A 21,003-nucleotide genomic window follows, 5' to 3' on the forward strand; every position below is an offset into this window, starting at 1 on the left:
AAAAGTTGTAAAACTGCTTGCTTACAGAGAGCATAATTCAAATGGTGTCGTGAGAACTGCATTTCAGTATTTGATGTAGTGCATCCATCTGAGAGAAAAACCACTCAAAAAAGCCATTTTTCACCATCTTATGTTTCAGATGCAAATACCCCCTGACTGCTGAGGACTAATGTTTTGTTAGCTGTCTTTGTAATTTGAATGTCACAGGCAAGCAGTGGATGGTCCCAATTACATGATACCGCATAAGGGTCCCTTGCTGACCATCAAGAATCTCTGTCAGAAAGCTGTTTAGTGCTCCCTGTATTAGCATAACAGACATGACTTTCACTAGGAGCTACCCCAATGCTTTCTTTCAGTGCTCAGCAGTTAAGAGGATCCACTCCAGAGTAGGATTCTGCAAGTGGCTGTGACGTATAGCTTTAATAATTAGACCTGACATTCACTTTGCTCTTCTCATCTGACACTTCAGTAGCAGTTAGTTAATTTAACACTAAGTAGCAGTTTTTTTACATGGTACTGTAGAGGCAACTGAGAAAATGAAACTGCCTTTAAATTACCTCAGAATAGAAGGAAGTCATGCAGCCAGCCTGGTCATTAGGAGTGTAACAATCACATTAATGAATCAGTGAAGAATTGAAATAATCACAACTTATGTAAATCACTTATCTCCAGAGCCTGTTGGCCTGTAGGGAAGAAGTGAAGCTTCACTATTTGCCTCAAGAGACAGGGCTGAGCTAGGGATCTGCTGTGAGAAGTTCGATCCTCATCAGAGACTGTTCCAGTATCTCTGGTGTGCTTAAATATGTGGCAGCTTCCCCTTTGCCTGCACCTCCTCTTTCAGTTGTTTTTGAGAAGACTCTTGATGCTGTAAAATGAGGTCTTTAGTCTTAGCCATAGTTCACAGGAAGGAATCTGGCCCAAATTCATAACAATCTGAAGCAATCACATGGGTAAATCCAGGAACAAAAGCAAGATATGCAGAAGCCCTACTGCTCATGTTGCAAAATGTAGGGCAACTGAAATAGCAGACAAAGTCTGGGAGGCATCCATTAGGCCTGCAGCAACATCCCTAGGTGCTCCTTGAAGGAGGAGTCCCTGTCAGCAAGTCTGGGTCTAATGGAAAGTCTCCAGTCCTCTTCTGAGGGCGGCATGCAATGCCTCATCCATCTGTTGAAACAAAGGATCAAGGACTGATAATCAGGCAGAAGGACATCCTATGATATTTAAGATTTTCAGAAATTAATATTAAAAGGGGACCAATACATTGAAGATGAGAGCAGAAAATCAGTTTAAGTCAAAGGAGAAGCTGCCATATTAATTCTTCTTGCAGGGAATTGTTCTCAGTACAAGCTATTAATTTACGAGCTGCATTAAATACCATTTTCAAGTTTGACTATAAATGAAAGTCCAGAGGACCAGCTAGGTACAGATCAGCTCTTAAAATGATAAGGATTAAAAGGGCCATTACCAGACAGTAGCAGAGTATATACATTACCAATGATTTAATTTTGTTTCTTTGTATTTGTTACAAATAGGGAGGAAATCGAATCAATGTCTTCTCATCTTGGCAAATTTGTAGCTTGATTTGCTAGGAACTTACTGTTTGCTTTTAGAAGCAGTACACAGAGAAGTGTACTGAAAAAGAGCCCAGTTCACTGGAAAGAGGAAACAAAACTCAGAGAAATCCTCAGCCTGGCACAGAAGAAAATGCCTTGCTCAGCAATTTATCTTAAGCACACAAGCTGACACAGTTAGCTATGAAGAGGAATTGTCGTGGGATTCGTTGGCACTCTGGAGTTTCTGTGTGCTGGTCCATCATGTTTGATTGTTTAAGCTTCATGGACCTTAGAAGTGTAGACAATACAGTCCTGTGCTTTGTAAGGAGTCGCAGCTGCCTTCAGATTAGGTATGTATGAAAGGCTATTAAACAGCTCACGTGGTAAGTAAGTGGAAAGTGTGTTGCACTTATTCTGCTATTTGTTTCCTGCTTCATCTAAGACAAATCTCTTCTCTGCCTCAGCTTTCCCACTTGTACCAAGTCATGGTGCTATTACAAATGTAAACCAGAGCTTGTAAAGCTCTAGTGGAATGACGGGTGCATGTGCTTAGTGGTACTCATATGCAGAAGCACACTTGTATGAGCAGATTTCACTCAAAGATGCCCAATGCCATGACTTAACCAAATTTTAGCAGAGACCTGAGGTGAGTTGTTGTGGTGCTCTGCCTCTGTTTTTTTCTGGTGAGCAGTGTAGGTGCTTGTCCTGGTTTTGGCCAAGGACAGGGTATATCTTTGGCAACAGCCAAGAGTGGGGATGGCCAGACCCCGATGTTACACCATATCACCTCAGATCACTGCCAGGGACAGGTTAAGGGACTCTCTCTTCTAAGAAGACTGAGATTTCTGGATGGAAGAAAGCATGGTGGGGAAGAGCTGGTTGGGATTCCTTGTGGGCTTTCCATGTAAATGATTTCTATGTCTCACACATTTTGTTGTTAATATGGTATTTGTTACTGTTAATTTTCTTATCGCTTTGCTGTTTCCAGTAAATTGCTCTTACCTCAACCTGATTTTAACCTTTTGTGGCTCTGATTCTCCTCTCCGTCCTGCTGGAGTGGGAAGCATTAGGGGAAGGGGGGCAGTGAATGACAATTTGGTTTGGGAGAGTCTTGGTGGGGGCATTGAACTGGGGAACACCATTCCTAAACCGCAGATGTGTACCATAAGGATGTTTACTTCTCTGTTAGTTGTAAGATTTTGCATTAAACATGCAGTTTAATGAGAGAGAAAACAGAAATTACATATATGAATTGTAATATATACATATATGAAACTACATATATGAAGTTTAATCCAACCACATAATGTATATGTTCATTCTGCTAGACTTACTGCATTAGTAAGATGCATGTTTGAAAGAAATAGAAAGAGTAAGCACAGAATATTATGTCATTAACTGGATTTCAAATAGCCGTGGAAGAATCCTTGGAGGTAATTTTGTACAGCTTACTGCTCAGAGCAGGGCTCCTTTCAAAGCTAAATCAGGCTGCTTGGCTGGGCAAGGTGTGAGTTTGCAACTTAGATCAGACTTTATTACTCAGATTTGATTAACATATCTTTATGATGCTGGTTTCTTCTAGCAATGAGTTGACAAGGCTTTCTGGTACAAGGACACAAAACAAGGTATTATTCTTTGAAAAGAGAAATGGACTCAAATGCAGATGTCAGCCATCAGAGTAGTAAGAATGAGTTCTTTGGCACAATTAGTGTAATGCTTTCAATGAAAAGAAATATATTTCAGGACCTGACTCCTGAAGCAAGTTTATATGTTGACTTGCTTAAGACTGATTTTTTTTTTGTTAACTCTCAACCTCAATCAGTAGCTCCTAGACTCATATTGTGCATATATTCAGGTTACATGGGAAGTTCAATAATAATCTGGGTTTACTTTATGTTGTTTGGAAGTCTCATACACATGCCTACTGTACTGGTCATACATTAACAGCATAAAAACATTTTCAAAAGCTTCAAGCTAATAGTGTAAGAAAAGACCTTAAGGACATAGTGTTGCTGACTTTCAAACGGTTCTATTCAGTTTTATAGGACTATGCTACTAAGAATATTTTTTAAATCAAGATTTCTCTTAAACTTAACAAAATTATAATACATTGCTGTGATTGCAACATTTACATCGTGATAGTGCTAAACCATCTATGTCCCAAAGAAGTGGAGAATTTATCAAAATTGTAAGTAAAAGGAGAGACAAAGGAAAGTGTCTGGGGCTGATTAGTTTCTTCATCCCAAAGACAAAAAGTAAAAATCAAGTTAACACAGCTTGTATCAGTATACCATTTTGTCTTTAGGACAGAAGACTGGCATAGAAGCTGAATGCACTGTACCAATCTGCCCATCCTTTGCTAGGTTAAAGGAGGACAGTGAATAAAGTGTGGTACTAGAAAACTTCCTGGTGGCATTAAAAAAAAATCAGTAATTTTTTAGCTCTTTGATAAAACCAGAGTACTGAACATGTAAACGGTTCCCTGACTTTGCCTGTTTTGGTTCCAATCCTGCACTGCCTTCTCCCTGGAGGTAGGCATTTTTCCACTGTAATTTGTCTTTTTTATAACAGTCATGAAGAAATGTTTCCTTTCTGGGTTCATATTGCCACGTGATGCTTTCATTTTTAGTTTCTACGGTGCTGATCTTCCTTCTCAACAAACTCCTGAAGTCATTAGCAAACACAAGCAGTCTGGGATAATCAGTTACATAGGAAGCAAGACAACAGAGTCAGTATTATAGGAAGAGACATCTTTCTGCTGGAAGCTATGTCACCCCTGTATTGTTGATGGCATCAAAACAATCAAGGGGGTTTTTTTTCTCTGCTGAGTGCTCAAGTTTGTGCTTGAAGTGCTGAGCATTCAATTTTGCGTGCTGAAGAAATAAATTTCACTGCTAAGTTGGCAGACCACTCCCCCAGCTGGCTTCTCTCCCGTTGCCCTTGTGCAGTATCCCAAAGGGAGCAGAGAGGTGTGCCTGCAGGAGAGTTGAACAAGGTGTGCCTGCAGGACAGCTGAGCACTTTGGAGTGCGGCACACTTCGCTGGAGCCCTGCTGCAGCCTGGCAGACCCTCTGCAGCGTACTGCCCTGTGGGACTGATCCTGCTGGGGCTGGGGGACTGGGACAGCCCTGAAGAAGCCAAGGAACACAAATGTTGTTCGGTTGCTCAGTTCCTTCCCTTTCAGCTGGGACCTGTGCCAAGCACAGGGAGCCCTGAGGATGTGTGCTGTCTCTCCCCCTCCTCCCTGCAGCAGCTGTGCACTCCAGCACCCAAATAAGTCTTAATCACTCCATGGTGGCTCTTTTGTTCAACTGTTTTTAAACTTGGAGACCCCTTTATGCAGTCAAGTTAACACAAGATTCGGGGCTTGAATCTGCATTGTTGTCTGCTTTGTGCAGTAATTTAATGGGCATGCCAAACGGTAGCTGAACAGCACTAAACCCTTGACCAGCTCTTTTTTTTATCTTTTGTGTACAGACAATCGATTATACAAGAGGCAAAATAGAATAGCTTGTTTGGTGTAAAACAAGCAACAAATTTTGTCGTATTGTCATTCGCATCCTTACTACAATTAATTAAAATTCACTTCGTGCAACTAAAGAAGGAGAGGCCCATATTGAGATACATTCATGACCTGTACCCAGGCATAACAATTGACATTAGGTGTAGCATTGTGCACACTTAAGATGGAACAACTATTTTTCCTGTATGTTTATGAATGTTTGCCCTGTTTTCAACAAAATCAAAACAAAATTATTAGCTTCAGATAAAGGGGGAGAAAGAATGGCACAAATTACAAAAAGTACCATGTATTAGGAAGGTTTCTTAATTAGTTACTGCTTCAGTGTCAGAGATAATTTCCTTTTTCATAATAAAAGAATATAATTTTCAGTGTCTGAGATATGATCACATGGAGTCTGGAGCACGGTGCTTCCTCAAACATCCACACAAAGCTGGAACCCTGGAACTGAAACCTGGTTTCTTCAAAGTAGCAGCTTCATAGACAAAGCAATAGTGTGAAGGTAACAGTCAACTAAGTTCAGCAGGACACATTTTGCAGAAGAAAAATCTCCAGGATCAGAATAGCCTAAATGGTACTGGTAATGAAGATATTACTGAGATTAATTTATTAAATTTACAGCAAAAGTTTCTATCTCAATTTTCAGGCATCTTGTTGGCTGCTCTGTGCAGGAAACAGCAGTCTTTGTGCAAGGGGAAAATGTCTGTGATGCTGTAAAACTCTGGAGTGTATATTTATTGCAAAGCAATTTAATCTTCTTGAGTTGATAGGGTTTGCCACAATTATACCAGCTTAAGAAATCAATGAAGCTTTAAGGACACACTCTGAGTTTAGAATATCCCGTCTCTTCTAGGATAATTTTGATCTGCCTTTAAAAAACAAAAGAGAGTTTTCTTCAAATTTTTGGGTTGAGAAATCTATTTTTACCACATGGTGTTAAATGCCAGAAGGAATTCTCTTACTTGAAATTATGCAAAGAAAACATATATGACATATTTCAATAGTGACATTCTAAAATTCAAACTGCCTTGGCTGGTAAAGGACATCTTCACAGGTTTAAATATTTAAATGGGTAGAATCATCTGTGTTACTTTAAAAAAGAAAAAAAACAACTAAATAAATCATTGGGAGCAAAATTTTATCTTCTGATGTATTCAAATGCACATGTAAATCCAACACTGCTGTGAGACATGAACTGATTTGGGTGATATGTGTTACAAGCAGAAAGAACCATGGTATTTCAGGGCTTATGAAAGAAAAAAAAACCCTGTACTTGAATATGAAGACCTATGAAACAGAGCAAATTATTGTTTTTAAGGAAAGAATATTTTTTAATTTTTGGTATGTAATAGTGTTATGTGTTTTAATGGAAGAAAATTAATAAATATAACAATGTCAGCCACCAGCAGGAGCAAGAGAATTCACACAGAGAAATAGCCTTTTCTGAAACAGTTGCTTTATAACCTTTGTTTTTTGTGCTATTTTGTGTGTACATCCACCAGAGGCTAAAACTATGATGTCATGGATATTTTCCTCATGACACGTTGTTGTGTCCACCACGGAGGGCAGCATGATAAATTTTCATCAGGCAGTCTGTCACCCAGCTGGCAGACAGTGAAATACAATACTGTCAGAGGGCAAGCCAATAAAGAAAAGAAGACAGAGACACAATGTTTTTCTGTCCTATGACCACCATTTTAGTTATGCTAATCCAACAAATTAAATGCAAGAAAATCTACTTAAAAGGCAATGTTATGCTCCAGCTGCCAAAAAAATCGAGAAATTGCAGTGTGATGCTGCTTCCAAAATGTGCCCTCTCCACGTGCACATGCACACGTACACACATACACACACAGAGCGTGGCTGTGTCATGCTCAAAAGTAATGCTGAATGTTCCCTTTAAAGGGAGCCGAGCAGACAAGGGAGTAGATTAGTGTTGTTAGAACAGCTGGAAATGGGGTTTTCTGTCTGGCCCTTTTCAATTTGTTCTCATATATTGCATTAATAGTCTGTTTTCTGCTGTAAGAAAGAGGGGAAAGAAAGGCAGCAGATAATAAATTCCTAGTTTAGCATTTCCATTGTCTTTCATGTTAATGGGTTTTCCCAGGCTCAGGGCTGTACTTTACACTATGGGGCAGTCTGCAATAATTCCTCAGAACAACTGGCTGTTATGCTTGAGTATTAATCTGTAGGCTTAATTCTGCATCAGAGGATAGATCCTTATTAGACCATTTTCTACTCCCTTTACACCACAGAACATGTGTACTAACATATTTTCTTTCCTGTGATTTAAACAAACATTTGTTTCTATGGCATGAGATTCATCAAGAGTTACCTGTAATAATGAGACAATCTCATTTTGGTTTCTACTATTTTAATTTTAGATTATGTTTTAAAGAAAACAAATAGTTGTTTTATTGAATTAAAATAGGACCGTTGTTCCTATATTTGTAGATTCTTTCCCAAGAGCTTCTTCTCTACCAGCTCAATTATCTTGTGATTGTATGTCTTTCTTAGACAAGCTGAAGGGGGGGTCATGTTACTAAACTGAGATTTTACTTTTTAAACAAAAGAGGTTTGGGTCCTGTAACTGGTAGCTGAGGCCAAACATTGTACTATGAAGCTGAATAAAAACCAGGCTCTCCAGGCAGTTTCCTGCTCAAGAATTCAAAGATGGTTAATTGGATCTCAAAGCAGAAAACCTATGAGCTGTTTTGCTACTGCAAATCTGAATTTCTCAGGAAGACAGTTGGTGTACTTCCCTCCTCAGAGGGCAGGGTGGGTATCCCCTGACTGTTGGGAACGAGTGTGAAGGGTTTCTGCATACAAAATTATTTATCCACCCAATTACAGATAGAAACCAAATAGACAGAAAGACTCCAGTACACCATCATGAGAGAAAGATTATAGAGAACACATAGATTTTTGGCTCATCACAGTATGGTTACACACAATTTGTTTTGGGGCTTCAGTGGCCCTCAGCCATTCAGCAGCAGCCTGGGAAAGGTCTGAAAACAAATTGCAACTGTTATTGAACTCATGAGCCATAAATCTTCCAGAATTAATAGTTCTTAATTGCCAAGATGCCTGGTGAAAAATTGCAGCTCCAGAACAATGGTCCAAGCATGCCACTAAAGACACAAGCATGATGGCAGCATTGGCTGTGTTAGAATCACGCTCTGTAACTTGGTGCCCAAGAAGGTGTGAAACACAGAGCCCCATGGCTGACTCCACAGAGAAAGTGCAATTTCAAGTGATTTTTAGGTTCCCCTAAATCAACCCTGTAATATCAGGTAGGTGCAGTACGGGCTTGGAGCTTGGCACACTTTGAGGAAGAGGCCGGAGAATGCTCCAGCCTGGGACCACCCCACGGGGCTCAGGGCTCTCTCTGCTGCTTCCCAGCAGAGGGCCTGGGAATGGCACTTTGGCTTCTCACTTCTGCTTGGTGAAAAGCAGCAGTCCCCAGAGGATACCTGAGAAAGCCCAGTACAAGTGGAAGATTTCAAACTTCTGCCATGGCTCTTTCAGCGAGGCTACTGTTAGCAGGAGGATGTAACCCACCTGCCTTTGGTGTCTTTCTACGAGGCAGGCAGATAGGGGAAAATTGCACACTTGTACACTCAGGAGAGCTTTAAGTAGTTTGTGTCTTAATGAATTAAAATTCCTTGGGTTACTAAGAATGAAGAACCTCCAAATTTTTTGGCCTATTTGTACACCATGGCTTGTTCCAGACCTGTAAATCCAGACCTGTCAGAAACCTTTACTACCATCAATTATATCGACCATCTCTTATATCCCCCAGCCTTTCAGCCATGCTTTCTGTATTCTCTCATTTCCAGTCTGACTGACACAACAGTTGCTTTCAGGGAATGTAATCTTTAATTAATCAACTTACTAGCAGATGTTTTCTGCAGGCTATAATTTCTCATCTAAAAAGACATTTTTCTACGAAGAAAATATAAGGCTGGTAAAAAAACCACCCAAATTGTAGCTGTAAAAAGTAGTCATTTCCTCTGCTGTAAACTTCATCTCATCACTCCAGTGATGAGATTTGGCAGCCAAATATTCAGGGTCTTTGCTGTCAGTGCCCATTATTGCACCTTCTGGTGAATGCTGGAGTGTTGAAGCACCATCACAAATAAAAGAAATTACGCTGCTTGTTTTTTCACAGTGATGGCTGAACCAAAATAGTAGCAATAATAACCAATTTTACTCCACAATTAGTGGAGTGAAATGTAGTAAAAATGTAGTGAAATGTAGTGAAAAAGGAGAATGTAGTGAAAACTGGAGAAAAAATAGGAGAAGAGGTTCCAAATCTTATATCAAGTAATCTAAATTGTTCATTCTCCTCTGCAAATGTTAGTTTTACAGCAATTTACATATAGAAGTGAAAAGTGTTGATGTATCCCTAACCAAATGTTTATAAATGTTAAGAAAGCACAGCGAGCCCCTATTCCTTATCTGAGTTTCATGTAGCTGTTATCACAGAAGGAAAACTGATCATTAACAATTTTTCCAGTCTTGAAGCTTAATGTTATGGATGCATCACATGCAAGAACATCTAGAGTCCCAGAGAATGTTATGACCTTGACTTTCAATCTGTCACAGCCTGTGGCTGTCAAAGAAAACAAAGAAAGACTATACAGCATGTGTGCAGATCTATTATTAGGGTTATTAAGCCATTTTGCCTACCACACATTCATATAGTTAAAGTCAATATCTATCTTTCTTACAAAATTCAATTAATCCAATTTATCTATATAGCTATCAGACTTTCTTGTGTAGCATTGCAAGTTTAGCCTTTTGTTTCCTTGTAAATATAATTATAAATAATATTTGGTAATCTGTGCCACATCTCCAGCACCTGTAGCCTCGTCTAGGCAAGGCCCAGTGCCTTCACACACTCTTGCCTGTCTGCAAAGGGCAGCAGAATGGGGCAGCAGGAATGGGTGTTGAACTGCATGCTTCAAACTGTGGAAACAGCAGCCAGCATCTGAGCACCAGTGGCTGCATGAAATCACAGGTCCTAATGTCATGAGTCAGGATAGATCTGCTTTGGTGATACAACCTAAAGCAGAACTTGCGGGCTGTGAAGTCTCTCTGTTTGGGGTACTGTCTAATCACTGAACAGCCAGGGGCCATTTGCATTCCTACTAGCAGCTAACAGAGAATTGGAAAACACAGGATGTACATTTTCCTCTCATTCATTTCCCTGTCTTTCCAGTCCTTTTGTGTTCTAATTAGACTCAATAGCATGTCCAAATAGCTCCTGAATGGGAGATCTCACATGAGAAATTCACATATGACAAAGTTATGCAGAGAGCAAGCCCTCAGGGAACTCCTGTTGCAGTGACCAGAGTCAGAGTACTTTTACTCCCACAGGAAATGTAGAAAGTCTCAGTCTGAGCTGAGAAATCACACTGGAATTCCTCTTTACAAAATGAAGCTGTACCACTGAGAATTTTGTAGCAGGACACAGCTGCTTTTCCCATCTAATTCAGCATTAATAATTACAATCCACCTCAATAAAAATGATTGGTATTTTGTCACATCCTATCACTTTAATGTTGCTGTGTAGCCACTGTGTGGCCACATTTTTATTTGGGGCACATCTGAAGTCTGAAATTTGAAAAGGCTTGCTCTAGAGCCAGAGAGCAGCAATTAGGTGGTTAGGACATGTTGAAATCTGAGTGTGCAGCTCATTGCACAATAGCAGGGAAAGTTAATATAAGATTATCATCTTTATTTTAATGTTGTTGACATTTCAGCATAACCCAAATTCACTATAAAAGTAGGGGCTCCACTGTACTCAATAATGAATAGAAACAGGAAAAGTGATCCTACCCTAAAGGATTTCCACTCCATTGGGAACAGAGTGTAATATAAAAAATGACATTCAGGCAAAATATATAATCATAACATTCTTGAAAAAAATGTTTTTTTCATTGTCATAATAGTCATGTTTTCCATACTCAGGACTAGATCTATTAACTGAGCTGCCTATCACAATCCTCAGAGCCACAAAGTGAAGCCTTCAGGAATCATTCCAAACACCAGAGCCCTGCACAATATTAAAATACTTCCTCCCAGAATGGGAGGGGGAGGGGGATCGGGGCATCCATATTAGGATTTCCCCAAGCTGCTTTCCCCCAAAAAGAACAGGACAATAGTTCTCTTGAAGTTTTGTAGATTTCTTGTAATTTTTAAAGAGTCCACAGGTTAGCATAATTTTGGTAAACATGCAACAGGCAAAATGGGAGCCAAAGCAGCCACAGAATTGAAGGAAGAATCAGAAACTAAAGCTGGAAAAACATTTTCAGCACCAGGCTGAAAGAGCCCATAGCACAATCCAATAATGGATTTTCTATATTTTTATTGATGCAGCTGTATTTCAATGAACAGAACTGGTGATGAGCTAACAACTTAAGAATGTGTCTTGCAATCATCTGCTGTTCAAGCAGGGAATCTGACTGCAGGTGCAGCAAGACCATCTCTTTCCTTTTGTAATGGAACCTCTGGAGCTTAGAATAGATTTGTCTCTTGAGGACAGTCCACCTACTGGTGTTAGACTTAAGAACCTAAGATTTGCTGTTAATCTCCCTGGGGATACACCAAGGTCACCGATGCTGCATGCCACGTAGTATTTTCTTAATGGATTATTTTTATTGCATTATTCCTTGTAAGTGTTCTGTCTTCCCTGCTACCTTCATCTCTAAAGTTCTTTTAGCCCCTCTGTCGAAAACCTTGGTTCTGTACATACAAACCACTTAACTTTTCATAGTTTGAACAAAGAGCTGCCTAGTAGGAGCTCCACACATAGATCTGTCTTACACCCCTCCCCACTCCTTTGTCAGGATTCACCTTTTCATCCACTCACAAATCTCAGCCTTCAAAACCCTTCAAAAATTAAATAGCTTTTTGTTGTTGTTGTACCCTTAAAAAGAAAAAAAAAAAAAAAAAAGGACAGAAAAAAATAGTTATTTAGTTCTTTCCTCCTCACAGCCTGAACCTTTCATCATTCTCTTAACTAACTTCCCAATAGTTGCGACATATGTATTCCTTGTAACCAATGCAAGGGCAGAAGAGTCTCAGTTTGTTCATTTTTTGCTTGCTTAGGGTGCCTGCTGCCCAGGTAGTATCCCTCTGTTGTCACAGATGAGCATAGCAGCAGGGACCAGTCCTTCTGGAAAGGCGAGATTGGGTACAGAAGTACCAACAGCTCAGGTTTTGGCAGAGTAGGAAAAAACCACAAATTTTTGATTGGCTAATATGTACATTTGTATTCTTTCACAGATGTTTAAATGGTCTATACAAAGATTTCTAAATTCCATTAAGGCTTTCTCCTTCAGACTAGTGCTACTGATCTTTAAAAGCAGGAGCCCCACTAAAGGATAGAAAGTAGAAAAATTTACTATCTAAGGTAGAAATGCCCTAATTCAGTATAAAAAAATTATTTATATAAATTTTGAATTATTCCTTGTTTCTCTTCTGAGCTCAACTAAATTGCTCTGAAAAAGCTTCAAGAGAACAAAAAGCCCAATGAGAAATGCTTTCTCATTCAACTGCAGTTTTAATATTATCCTTTGTTTCAGGTTTACAACAGCCAGAAATGTTGCAATATTGCATTTTAAAGTCTTTTAAAGGCTATACTAAACTTCTGACAGATTACAAATACTGCACAAATGGACTAGCATAGGATCTACACTGTCCTATAATTATGTTAGATATATCATTACATTATATATAGTTTACGATCCTGCAGAGATTTTAATCTCTTTTATCCTATCCCCAAGCACAGTGGCTGAGTCATAAGCCAAAGTCCATATAATGTTCAGAAAATATACATACACCATACAATCCCAGAAGGGCCTCATGTTCTTATCCATTTCCTGCTTTACTGTGCTTTATTGTGCTGTGTTAAGGATCTGAATAGGTGCTGTCTGCCAGCTAGAGATAGCTGTGATTGTGTGATGAATGAAGCAACCCATATACTGCAGGAGCCTAAGTTTACAGCAAAATGCCCTCAGTTGGTGTAAATTAGCTGGAGCCCTTTAAACTTAATGGAGTAGTGCTGATTTACTGCCTGGGAAAATGGAGATGTTGCTTACTGTGGAGTGTGGCTCTCAGCAGCTCATTAATGAGATCTAATGGCATCATGTTTTTATACCTCACAGAGACCAGATTGAGCAACTCTCAACCTTAGCTGTCCTGAGAGAAAAAGGCTGTAAAGTGTGTTGTAATTGCTGTACTAACCTCTTGTCTATGGAACTGGTGATTCAAACTTGCATGCTGCAGGATAAAGAAACCCTGGTAATGCCAAATTCTACATATCCATTCAGTTCTCAAGGGAGTTTAAAAAATGTACAGACTTCCAAGAACTTTTGATCTGCTTTTCCAATTGAAAAGGTGACGATCAGTCAAAGGTTAGATGTGACCATAGAGGTCTTTTCCAACCTAAATGATTCTGTGACTCACAGCCAAAAAAATCCTTTCTCAAATGACAGGTTAGTTGAGATGTCAGCTAAACTCCTCTGACTGATCCATCAACATTTACTGGAATCCTTGTTCTCTTCAACCTGTTTATCATTCATCTTTAATGATTTGTCTGAGGATTGCTCAGCGCTATCCCAGCCATAAGGATTCTTCAAGTTATGTTATGCCCTGCAGGCTCTTCATCATCCTCTCTCCTGATTCCAAATTACATTGGGAACGTCGCATTTTGGCCAAAGCAAATGAATTGTTCATGACACATTTTACCTCAAGAAATACTGCATTTGAAAACCTGTGCCAAACAGGTAATTGTAGAAGGGTATTCTGAGTACACTTGCTAGGATGAGTGGTGTATTGTTCTCTTCTCCAAATCCTTCATTAATGCAAATCCAAAATCTGACATACTTCCAGCGTCACAGTTAGAGTCCCTGAACAGATTGTTACTCTCAGAAGTGAAATCAAATACAGTAAATTGAAAGCACTTCTGACTCCCTCTTACCCTGAGGCGCACAAATGACAAGTGTGCACCTGCAGTGGGAGGCACTGATCACTCTACTTTTTTCAGTTTTGCTTTTTGAAATGCCTTCTGCCTTTTTTTCTCCTATATCTCATCAGCTGAAAAATCTGAACCTTATTTTGATCTTTAATAGCATTCAGTGGATAAAGATGACCTTGTGGCAGAGGGAAGGCTGATAAACTGTCTCTTTCCAAAAATGAAAACTTCTTTCCTGAAGAGTAGTCTGTTATTTTTAAGGTGTAGTGTAATGAAGGCACACCCTCCTGTGAATTACATATTTCATACCACGAGACATGGTGAAATAAGACCCTTTTTTTTTTTTTTTTTGAGAAGAGAGAGAGGGAGCCTGGAATTCAGAGGGGAACATTATGCAAAAGTCCCCAAATTGCCTTTTGTTTCCACAGCAATTGTGTCACTCTAGTAACAGAGATTCTCAGTGTGATGGTGAATGAATTGTTACATATTTAGGTTATGGGCTGCAAGAAGGAGGAAGGGCCATATGGAGTCCCAAGATAGCCAGCTCCTGTGAGGGTAGTTCAGCTGTTGAATTGATGGTACTCATAGCAACTGACAAGATGGCGCAGTAGGATAATGCAAGACATTGGGCTTCATTTTTCTGGACTGCTGCGTGGTTTAGATTTTACATATCTGGAGTTGTTTTACCTAGTCACTTAAGTGTTTTAGACCATTTGGGAGAGCTGTGTCCTCAATGCAACAAGTAAAAAATGCCATAAGAAGGACAAGTTGCATTATCACAATTACATTCAGTAGTTCTGATTCCAGATGTGCCTGCAAAACATCCCCTCTGAGCCAGGGAGCAACCCTTGCCCTGAGAAACCCTATAAATCAGCTTTATCTGGCAAAGGCAATGGTTTTCCCTTACCATTTCTCAACCAGTAGCAGCAGCAGATTACCAGCTCTAGGAAAAAATTCTATTGTGCAGGCTTCAAAGAGGAATACACTCTGCTTTCTGTTTAAACTAACCCTTTAAAACATTTCATGCAACACCTTTGCTGAATATGGCACCACAGACATATGTACATACTGTACATTTGAAAGTCATTTAGGCAGAAATGGAACTGGCACCACTGTACAAGCACCAGCTACAGAGGAATGTGCTGCAGCACTGAGATACTTATCATTTCTCTCAACATTGTTACTTGTACTAGGAACACAAAATATTTAATCAAATTCCCTTGATTTTATAAATACAGAATACCAAGGCTGTGCTGCCCTCATAACTTCCTGTCAGTGGGCACATTACAGACAACAGTTACAACAGATGGACAAGGTCATCACATGAGGAGAAAATACCAGTTGTGCCAGGGCATTTCAGAGGTCTATCTCACCCACTGTCTGCTCCCTGGCAGTAGCCATCTGTGGGTGCCTAGGGAGAATTTAAGGACACCATACAGTGATACTTCGACAGAATACTTTGACAGAATGATTTGTCACTTAAATGCAGTTGTCTTCCTTCACAACTGTCCTTCATGTTTTATTCTAAGAATTCATCTAGTCTCATTTGTGAGCTAGGAAAACTTTAGCACACACAGTGTCTTTGTGTGAGGGGCTTCACAGATGATCTGGTTTTGGTTGGAGCAGAGTTGATTTTCCTAGTAGGCAGTATGGGCCTGTGCTTTGGATTTTTGCTGAAAATAGTGTTGATGACATGGAGATGTTCTCATTATTGCTGAGCAGCACTTACACACTATCAGGGCCTTTTCTGCCCCTCGCCCCAGGCCATCAGAGGGCATGCAGGAGCACAGCTGACCCCAGCTGAGCACAGCAATACCCCATACCGTACAGTGTCATGCTCAGCACACAGAGCCAGGGAAGGTTAGCCAGGGAAGGCCACAGCTTTGGGCCATGCACTTCTCCACAGAAGCTGACAGGAGGGGATTGGTAGCAGTGCAATTTGAATTTCTGACCTCAGTGTACTAGGACACCTTCAGCCTTGCACCTGGTGACCTGGCTCAGCCTTTGCTCGTCTGCATCACGGACACAGAGACCTGTCCAATGCTAAACCCTACAAAGTCATGCTCAAAGCTCTCTGTTTGCTGTCTATCCACACCTACAGCTGTGCTTTCACATACTGCTCCCAGCTGGGGAGACTGCAAGGTCTTGCATTTTAATCATATTGCTGAATTCACTAAGGCAGGGAGAAAGGCTGTGTCTGGTCTCATCAGCATACTGAATATTACACTTATCACGCAGAGAGCAGCAATAACTCCAGGGTAATTAATTACTTAAGGTACTCCAGCTCTCACAAACACAGTAAACAATTAGTATAATTTAACTTTACAGCTAACGCAACAAATTAAAACAGAGAAATAAATTCCTTTTTCTTTTTTTTTTTTTGGGTTCATTAGACAGGACATAAACTCTTATGTGAACAGGCCTGATAAATGAAATTTGCCTTTAGGGCATTACTGATGAAAAATGACAAGTGTAATATTTTTATCTAGCACTTTGCTGCGATTCTGTCAGAAAATCTCCAAACCTCGCAGTTCCAAACTACTCTGAGGAAGATTTTATCCCCTAAGTCTCTTAGAAGATCCTTCCTTCCCAAAATATGTTGGTGTTCTGACATTATGGCGTTGTCCCAGGAAATGCTTTAAAACCCCAAAGTATTGCTTCTCCCAGGAGATAAAGACTGCTTCCTAAAAAGTAATTTTGATCTCAGGGTAGATAAATGTGCTGTGCAAGCATTATGCTGTAGTGCAGAGAATTTTTTAGCTAAACTGGTATTTTATGCCATAAAGAACCAGTGTTTCTATCCATCTAAACCATCTGCCTATTTATACTTCCAATCACCATGGCATCCAGTCACAACAAATGGAAAAAAACTCACAAAAACCCCTTTTCATTTGTTAGTCATCATTATCAGCATGTACAAGCCATCAGATCCTGTTTTCATTGCTCATGCAAGTACCCTCTGCAGCTCCCAGGGTGCTGCATCTGCAGTCTGAACGTGCAGTACTCACTTCAAGCTAGAGACAACACGCAATCCTGAATGCTTAAATGCCTTCTCCACTGGAATTTCTTTTGATCACTAGCTTTTGAGGTGGAACACCACTGGAAGCTTGCATTTAAAAAAGGCTAAAAAGGGACTCTCTGTCAGTGACCTATTAACATCTATTAATACATGTCTTAGTATGCATGTCTTAAGTCTTATACTGTCTTGAGTTTGAAGGCATAAGTTTATCTCAAATGGACTAAAAATCCATCATGCCATAATTTGTTAGAACTGCAGCTAAAGCAGGATTCCCTTCTGGCATGCACAATATCATGATGACTTAAATGGATTTCTTCAGACAGAGGATCAAGCTTGCGGAAGATTCGCTTCTTCTACCACTGCTGAGCATGTGTGGGTGTAGATTTAGCTTGTCTAAATCAAGTCAAGGATGGACTCTATACTCTTGAAATTCAGCTGAGTTTCAAGGGCCAGTTTAACCTGCCTGCTTTCCATTACAACCTAACAGACCACCTAAATGATTTAGCTCATTCCACCATTCTAAGCAGACTCATGTTTCTGTGGTCCTCCCCTGGCACCAAGTTAGGGAGTAAGATATCCCTGCCCATCCCAAGGGATACCTGAGGGTACAGGCACTCAGGCTCCCAGAGAAACCTGAGAACAATTCCAGGCAGGGTATGGGCTGGATTTACCATGGTGTTGCTCCCTGGGAAGCAGAAGGTTGCAGTCCAGTGCTGCTGCTGCTGGAGGGACATAGTGGTGGCAGCGTGAGGCAGGTTCCCTGTCGGATCTCAAGATCTCAGTCCTGAGGTGCTGAGCCACCGAGACCACCCTTGGGGGGCTCGGGACTCCTGGAATGTTGCCAGAAGTGTCTGGTGGCTGCACTTTGACCCTACACAGGATGAGGATAGGAGGACTTCACCGGGGTGAATGGTGAAGGGATTAGTTAATTAGAGGGTGAGACACAGGGTTTAGGATTTATGTACAGGGGGGTTTAGAGGAGTAAGATGGAGGAATTGGGGTGTGTCCTGTCCTTCTTCTTCTTCTTCTTCTCCTCCATCTTCTTTGGTGATGGTGGCACTTTCGGATTGGTTATTACTGAAAGTGCACCGAGTTATAAGAATAAATGGTATTGGGGAAAAATGATAAATATTGTACACGTAACAATGGGTATAAAGATAGGTGGCTGCCCCGGAGGGCAGACAGTGTGCTCATGGCTGACTGCTGAGCAGATCTCTGTTCGGCTGAAAGAACATCTTTTAGATAAACAATTAATAAACATAAAAACCGAAAGAAGAACTGAAGCCTCTTCTCGTCCTTCGATACGCGGGCTGCCCCAAGGCCACCTCGGGCCTTTCCAGGCCCCTCAAACAGCCGAGATAAACCGGACAGTTCCCCTCTGTCCATGCCACAGGCCCTAGCACTCCAAACTCCCCCCTTAGTGCCCTGTAACTTGGACCTTTAAATTAAATTGACTGATTTATGCCATCTGTAGTTAAATGTATTATGTGTCTATGTTTCTTCAATTTATAAATAAGACTGCAGTCAAGTAATTTATATTCCTTGTGTGCCGCTTCACTTACCAAAATGGGCTATAATATCTTTTCTGTGCTCATTACACTTTAGTCCCACCAGCCTAGGATGGATATGCAATTGCTCACATTTGAGAAGAAAAAGAAAATTAGAAAAAAATCATAAAAAGAGAAATCCAGGAGCCAAAGATATATTGCTGAGTCAATTTAAGATCAGGATTTAGCTTAAAGCATGGTTCATGCCAAAACAAAACTAACTGCAGTTCATAATTCTGAGCACCAGGAAAGCAACCTAGGACATTGTAATGTATGCCAGGTCCCTCCTATTCTCAGGTAAATATTCCTTCAAAATGCATGCAAATCACTGTTTGCAATGGAGCACCATAGGCTTCAAGACAGGCTGTGGTCACCGGCAGCAGACAGGAGCAAGAAGGCTGAAGTGAGGAACACTAGTGGGAACATCTGAACTGCCAGTGCCTCAGCTTACAGTTCTACATGGTGATCTAATTCTAAGAAAAATACTTTACACAAAGTCCCATGCATATGTGGCAAGTTCAGAGCTGCCTTGTGATGCTTCATGACTGCCATGCACTGCCGTGCCTCCAGCAGACTCTGTGTAAACATGTTGGTTCATCTCAACGGGGAAACATGGAGGAAGAGCCAGGAAAAATAGAAATAGCTCTGGCAGCCACCTCTGTGAAGGTTCAGAAAAACAAATGGTAGGAAAACAGTACAGAGAGAAACTTTCTCTTTATACATCTCTCATCTTCTAAAAATTAGGCTTTCTCGCCAAGGTCTGCAAAACCCACCACAGACTTAGAAAAGGTGAAGTAACTGATGACCTGTGACTACTGGTTATCACAGGATCACAACAATTTCTCTCCTACTGTAAGCCTTCTCCTACATGTGCATTACTTACTTTACCTCTTGCTGTAAGCTCCGATGATAATTAATTTTGGATGAACCACATTGCTTTTTGTATTTCCTGGGATTTTTCAGTGAGGATGGATTTTGGTGCTTCTTCATCATCTTCCTTGTTATTCAATGTTCAGTACCTCAGTATTCCTTAGCCATAAACTATCATTCCTATGCTGATGCCCTCCACTACTGTGCCCCTGGTGCGCAGAGATGAAGCAGTTTCTTGTTACTAGGTGTAGGCTTCCTTACTGTTTCCAACCAGAAAAGACAGCAGACCAAGGTTTCTTACTAGTCTTGTCCTCCACTGAAGATGCCACTGGTGGTGATGTTCTTGTGTTAGTGCTGGTGGGCTTGTGAACACGGCCCCCAGCAGTAGCTAAAATCCTGAGTGCAACCTGAGAGAAGTAGAGCAGTAAAGTATCACAAAGTGGATAATTTATTTTTTCATTGCAGAAGGGAAAGTAAGGAAAAGAATGCCCTCTTTAAGCACCCTCTTTATCACTCTATGGAATCTGTGAGCAATTTGGTATGATGTCTCCCTGTCTCCTCGCCTGCCTGACTTCCTGTTATATCTTTAAACAGGAATACCTCTGCATATGCTGTTTTACATCAAGTCTCCTTCTTTCCTTGCTTCCTCTGGTCTTTCTGATCTGCAATCACTGCTCCCTACCATTCCATCCTCACACTTATCTCCCTCTACAATGGCATCCCACACTTTTCATAGCTAAATTATGTCTGGCAGATTATTGAACCCCTTGACCCCATACAGACAAGTTTTGCTGTGAAGATACATGTAAAAAGTACAGTGATGAGCCAGTGGAGAATTAAACTGGTAACAAAGTAAAACATTGGATGGCAGACAGTTAATGATGTAAGACATAACCCAATGCAGCTAATGAAGCAGAATTGTGACAGAGAATTGTCCTTCAGGACCCACTTGTCCTAGCAGGGGATTTTAGCAAGTTACTAAGAAAGAGATCTGTATAGAACATATTAAGGAAATCACTGAGTGACAGGATATGAAAATGACTATTGGACCATATGGTCTCTGAGGCAGGAAAATATCACACAGGCATGTGTGCCTGATCCATCACAAATGACTGACTAATCACAGGGCAAAGATCATGCTGGAAGGGACCTCCTGGCCATTACCTCCATACCCTTGGTCCTGTAAGTGGTACAAAAACCCATACAAAAAATTTAACGTGGAGCATCATTACATTTGTACTGTGCTTTACAGCTCCTCAAATGGATTTCAAACAGAGGTGCTGACAATTTAGGCAAATCTCCGTTTGCCACACTGCCAAGAACCTACATTAGATATTATTAATTAGTTATGTATGGATTGCTTCTCCCAAAACCCCTCATTTGTGAATGAACTGTATACTGCCCTGACTGCATTTCTTCTTCCTCTTACTGCTCCCTCAGATCACTCAGTGCCAGCTTAGGAAATGTTTTCCTTCCTTCCTTCCTTCCCCCCTTCCCCCTTCCCCCCT

General features: G+C 40.6%; 1 protein-coding gene across 1 annotated transcript in view; it reads left to right on the forward strand.

Moving 5' to 3' along the window:
* The first annotated feature begins 1,773 nt into the window (after window positions 1–1,773).
* KCNV2 (potassium voltage-gated channel modifier subfamily V member 2) overlaps window positions 1,774–21,003 on the forward strand; it is a 34,749-nt gene continuing 15,519 nt past the window's right edge. Inside the window, exon 1 of the mRNA XM_005488274.4 lies at window positions 1,774–1,906. The gene's annotated coding sequence lies outside the window, so the exon portion shown is untranslated. The remainder of the gene's footprint in view (window positions 1,907–21,003) is intronic.

Source organism: Zonotrichia albicollis, chromosome Z, assembly GCF_047830755.1.
Source record: "Zonotrichia albicollis isolate bZonAlb1 chromosome Z, bZonAlb1.hap1, whole genome shotgun sequence".
Taxonomy (NCBI): Eukaryota; Metazoa; Chordata; class Aves; order Passeriformes; family Passerellidae; genus Zonotrichia; species Zonotrichia albicollis.